This window comes from Grus americana, chromosome Z (assembly GCF_028858705.1).
Source record: "Grus americana isolate bGruAme1 chromosome Z, bGruAme1.mat, whole genome shotgun sequence".
In the NCBI taxonomy this organism is placed as follows: domain Eukaryota; kingdom Metazoa; phylum Chordata; class Aves; order Gruiformes; family Gruidae; genus Grus; species Grus americana.
In genome coordinates this window covers 14,172,650-14,178,649 of record NC_072891.1, presented here as the reverse complement: position 1 = coordinate 14,178,649, position 6,000 = coordinate 14,172,650, and positions in this window count along the sequence as shown.

Below are 6,000 nucleotides of genomic sequence, written 5' to 3'. Positions count from 1 at the left end.
TCAAAACATGGCCCCTATTAGCTGTATGAATTTGCAGACTCGATTACTATCCTGAAGATGTTATAACAGCTAAGGAACTGCCAGAATTTATACTTGCAGCATTTCAAGTTTTGCATACACATTGGTGCAGTTAGGATAAATCCATTGGAAAATCAAAGTAATTAAGTTGGTACTGAGCAGGTGCTTTCCAGATAAACCTATCCCATCATGTGTCACGCAGGTGTGTTACGCATTCCTTACAGGGAACTATCAGTAACGCTGATTTGTTATCAGAAGTTGCTGTTAGCCATTTGTAAGTGATTTATCACAGGACATTTCCTTCACAGCTTTCCAGCATCTCAGTCAATTTAGCCTTACTGATTGGTATGACTAGTTAGTTAGTTAATGACAGAGTGTAAATAAATGAGCACAACAGAGGCTTCACACCTTTTGCTTTTCTCTTTTTCTGATGTGTGTTATGCAGTAGATCATATAATTAATCAGAGAAGCTTGTTATTTTGTAACAAGCAAAAGTTTGCCAAGTTTCTCAGGCACAATCCACAGAGAGGTCCTATATAAAAAGAAGCCATACGGAAGTCTTATAGGAAAAGAGAGGCTTTAGAAACGCTTTGTCAGTTTAACAGCACACCATAGAAGGGCATACATTTGAGCTATCTGTTTCCTGGAAAATAGGTCAGGTCAGATAAAACTAGTGTAGTTACTTAAACTTTAATAACTTATTTAGGAATAATATTAAGTAGATAAAATTCCTGATTTGCAACTGCAAATTCATTAAGGTGAATGTTTATTTAGATGCTGTAGTGTATACTAGCTATTTGATATATATGCTGACTTCACCAGTAAGCTTGAATAAGCTAATATTTGGCACCTTCTGACCTCCATAGTCAGGAAGACAAGCAATCCACTAATCAACTTAAATTATATATTGCTCCTTTGAGCTGCACGCTTCTAAATATAGACTGATTGTGTTACATAGTAAACATAGTCTGAAACAACCGTGTGAATTAAATATAATATTCTTTTTACTAAACAGAATTACTGGCTTCACAGAAATGGTCACATGTTCCATGTTACAGGGTTTTACATAATTCTGATAACACTTCAGAGCCTGTGTAGTAAAATGTTTTTTTTTTTAAAAAAAGGAAATATTTATATAAAATTTCTGCTATGAAAAAACCCTGTCTTTCATGTTGCAGAATTCTCTCTGGGATTTGGAGGTAGGGATCTCACATTCTGGAGCATCAGACCTTTCAGCAAAGTGCCATGGCAATGAAATATCATTTTTCCTTTGTACGAGGGCTATCCTTCAAGCTTCCTAGCTTAATATATGTTTATCTCACAGGAAGCAAAATACACGTTCTCATCAGCTTCTGGAAAGCAGTGCCTCTCACCATTTTACAACCACTTGATTTAGAAGTGTCAATACGCTCCAAAAGATTTGTAACTTAACTTTTCTGACTAGAAAAAATATCTGTCTTCACAGGTTTGACCACTAAAACAGGTAGGGTAAATGGGGAATTCCTTCAGTTCTATAAAGACAATCCCATGGTCCATTACAAAGCAACATTTGTTCATGAACTCTTTGTTAATAGATTAGTTTTGTGTAGCTGTTTGAACAAGAACAACTGTCACAGGACTTTTACTGTGAATGAGTCCACTAGGTGTAATTTACATTGTGCCTTGTTATTTTTAATCACATTAATCTAGATTTTTCAGTGTTTGAGGCAGCACAAATACTCCATTGTTCCTAGTAATGCATATTCTGCCACAATATAGTTGTATCAACAGTCTTGCATTTCTTTGCTGTGTGGGTTTTGGCTGGGGTAGAGTTCATTTTCTTCATAGTAGGTGGTATGGGGCTGTGTTTTGGATTTGTGCTGAAAATAGTGTTGATAGCATAGAGATGTTTTTGTTACTGCTGAGCAGTGCTTACACAGAGCCAAGGCCTTTTCTGCTCCTCACACCACCCCACCAGCAGGATGGTAGGGAGCGCACAAGTAGCTGGGAGGGGACACAGACAGGACAGCTGACCCCAACTGACCAAAGGGATATTCTGATATCGTGTAACTGACCACGTGATGTCATGCTCAGCAATAAACTAGGTGGAAGGTTGGCTGAGGGGGGTCGCTGCTTGGGGACTGGCTGGCCATTAGTCAGTTGGTGGTGAGCAATTGTTTTCATTTGCACCACTTGTCTTTCTTGGGTTTTATTTCTCTCTCTCTTTCATAGAATCATGGAGTCATAGAATCATACAATCATAGAATGGTTTGAGTTGGAAGGGACCTTTAAAGGTCATCTAGTCCAACCCCCCTGCTGCAGGCAGGGACACCCTCCACTAGACCAGGTTGCCCAAAGCCCCATCCAACCTGGCCTTGAACACTTCCAGGGAGGGGGCATCCACAGCTTCTCTGGGCAACCTGTGCCAGTGCCTCACCACCCTCGCAGTGAAGAATTTCTTCCTCATATCTAATTTAAATCTACCCTCTCTTAGTTTAAACCCATTGCCCCTTGTTCTATCACTACACTCCCTGATAAAACAGTCCCTCTCCATCTTTCCTGTAGGCCCCTTCAGGTACTGGAAGGACGCAATTAGGTCTCCATGGAGCCTTCTCTTCTCCAGGCTGAACAATCCCAACCCTCTCAGCCTGTCCTCACAGGAGAGGTGCTCCAGCCCTCTCATCATCTTCATGGCCCTCTCTGGATTCGCTCCAACAGCCCCATGTCCTTCTTGTAGTGGGGACCCCAGAGCTGGACAGGGTACTCCAGCTGGGGTCTCACAAGAGTGGAGTAGAGGGGCAGGATCACCTCCCTCAACCTGCTGGCCATGCTGGTTTTGATGCAGCCCAGGACATGGTTGGCTTTCTGGGCTGCAAGCGCACACTGCCGGCTCATGTTGAGCTTCTCATCAATCAATACCCCCAAGTCCTTCTCCTCAGGGCTGCTCTCAATCCATTCTCCGCCCTGCCTGTAGTTGTGATTCGAATTGCCCCGACCTATGTGCACGACCTTGCACTTGGCCTTGTTGAACTTCATGAAGTTCACATGGGCCCACCTCTCAAGCCTGTCAAGGTCCCTCTGGATGGCACTCCTTCTCTCCAGTGTGTTGACTGCACCACACAGCTTGGTGTCATTGGCAAAATTCCTGAGGGTGCACTGTCCATGTCACCAACAAAGACGTTAAACAGCACTGGTCCCAATACTAACCCCTGAGGAACATCACTTGTTACTGGTTTGCACTTGGACATCGCGCCATTGACCACAAATCTTTGAGTGCGACCATCCAGCCAATTACTTATCCACTGAGTGGTCCTTCCATCGAATCCATGCCTCTTCAATTTAGAGACAAGGATGTCATGCGGGACAGTGTCAAATGCATTGCACAAGTCCAGGTAGATGATGTCTGTCGCACTTCCTTTGTCCCCGAAGACTGTAACCCCATTGTAGAAGGCCACCAAATTTGTTAGGCATGATTTTCCCTCAGTGAAGCCATGTTGGCTGTCACCAATCACCTCCTTATTTTCCTCTTTGTTATTTTCCTTTTCATTTAATAATAATAATAATAGAATTGTTTTTATCTGAACCCACGACTTTTCTCACTTTTACCCTTCTAATTCTCTTTCCCCCATCCTGCTGAGGTGGGGAGAGTGAATGTGCAGCTGTGTGGTGCTTAGCTGCACTTCACAAACTGCTTCCATTCAGCTTTATTGCTCATTCTTCAGAAAAAAAATTGAGAAGCTATTTTTACGTTACCCAGGATGTCTTTTTTTCAGTACTGAAAGCTATGTGAAGAGAAACATTGCCTAAAACTGCTAGTTTTCTACCATTGTGTAGAAAGAAGGTCATTTAAGGCAACAGTGCTCCATTCTGGGTACAGTATGTTTGAAATAGCATTTGGAAGAGCTGTTAAGGAGCAAAAGAGGTTAACTAACTTCTGGCAAGCAAAATAGTATGAATGACTCAAAGTACAATTCTGCAGTTTCTGATTGTCATTTGAAAGTCAAATACTGGCAAGCAATCAACCCACAATGGTCAAAGCTGTTCTATGCTATTGTAAAATAATTGGGATATCTTTGGCTACATCAAAACTACTGTATTATATCACTTCCAAGGACCGTCCCAGAGGTTTAAAGCTCTTCCAGTTGCCCTAGTCATATGTACACAACACACTGCCCTGAGTATCCTTGGGTGCCATATTTCATCCAAAAGCTATTGCACCGTCTCAATGAGACCCTGAAATACTCATCTTGATCCCACTTCATGTGTACATTTGAAAGGTGATCCACCAAATACAAGTTATTGTAAAATCAAGTAAGTGTGTCTGTATTCAATACTAGGGAACTCCTGAGAAAAATAAAACTCATGAAGCTTACAGTTTTAATTACCAATAAGTATATTTTCATTTTAGGTCTACATTAGGCTTTTGTATATCATCTCACTGTAAACACCAAGCACTAGATATAGTAGTTAATTAGTTCTGCAAAGAAGAGTTCTGGTCAGCGTTTCAGAATGTGGGGCCAGGATTTCAAAGGAGCCTAACCCAGTTAAGTGCTCATCACCCAATGGATTTCAAAGCATCTTCAATCCCTTAAGGATTCCTAAAGGGAATATGAGTATGTCTTGAAAAGTAGAAACAGTAGGCATCTTTGTTACAGTAGAAATAAGAAGAGTCTTGTTCCAGGCAGATTTGCAAACACAAAATATTTATTGTTCACCAGCAGTAAGTTTCCTGTTAAAACTGCAAGAATAATGAATCTAATTATTTTAATATTTTACTGGGGAGCTACGAAGTTGCTTGAAGACATCAAAGACCTCTCCTGACTACCCTTAAAAACATCCATGTGAAAACAGTTTGAAATTTTTTAACAAATAAATAGAACAAAATGCACAATGCTACACAAAATTCAAATAAATCTTTCCTCGCCTTTCAGCAACAAGGCCAACAGAGATTATAAAATACAGAATAAAACTAAATAAATATTTTTTCCTCTACTTATCAATGCTCCTTAACTTGAACTAAAATAAATTAATTCAGAATTCAATAAAGTTTAAACCTTTTGTGTCTTCTGATGAAATTCTGCTCTAGCTAGGTTGTATGGCAGAATCTCTAGTCTCCTGTGAACAGCACTCTGCTGTTGTGCAGTGCTGAATGTTCTCCTGAAAAGGCTCTATGCAGTTCTGTGAGGGTGCAATACACTTCCATCACACCATAAGTCAAGACCACCTTTCCAGATTTACTCTTCTGCTTCCCCTTTTGATCTACAAAGGCATGCAAATGTCTTTAAAGCTAAATATCAAATGTTAAAGAGAAAGGATCCTGAATATGATTTTTAAAATCTCAGAGTATTTGAAGAGTCATTTTTTTTAAGGCAGTGGGAGCTGGCAATAATGATTGGATTTCCCTGGCTCACACCAATTGGAAGAAAGATACAGGCTATTCTAGTTTATTGCCTGTGTGGGAAATTGCCAATTTTTTTTGCTTTTTCTAGTGCTCTTGACTGTCCAGAAATTTGTGTTAGGACAAAAACTGTATCATTTGTATTCATAGGCAATTCTTTCTCAAGGGAAAGAAGATAGTGGTTAATGACAGTACAGCATGGATGAAGTAGGCAATTTTGAATGAGAATGTATTTGAAAGGAAATGCTTCTCTTGCTATGGAAATGTTTTGGATTATTAACATTGATAGGAAAGGAAATACAGATACAGGTTTTACTATATGAACTATCACACTCTAGAGACCCAAGCAAATTCTAAGCAACCATATTTGTGTAATAAAAGCAGTTTAACCACAGCATAGATCTTTGCTGTTGTTGCTGTCCCACTGGAATATATTGGCAATACGCTGTGTAGACACTCTCACAACAGGTTCACAAAGCCAGTGGTTGGCTATTACCCTTGAAGAAGATGAATCTTATACTGACTGTCAGAGGGTAATTAAGATTCATAAAACAGTAACAACAGTTAATTCCTTCTATTTAAGAAATCCTAAGCACAAATTATGA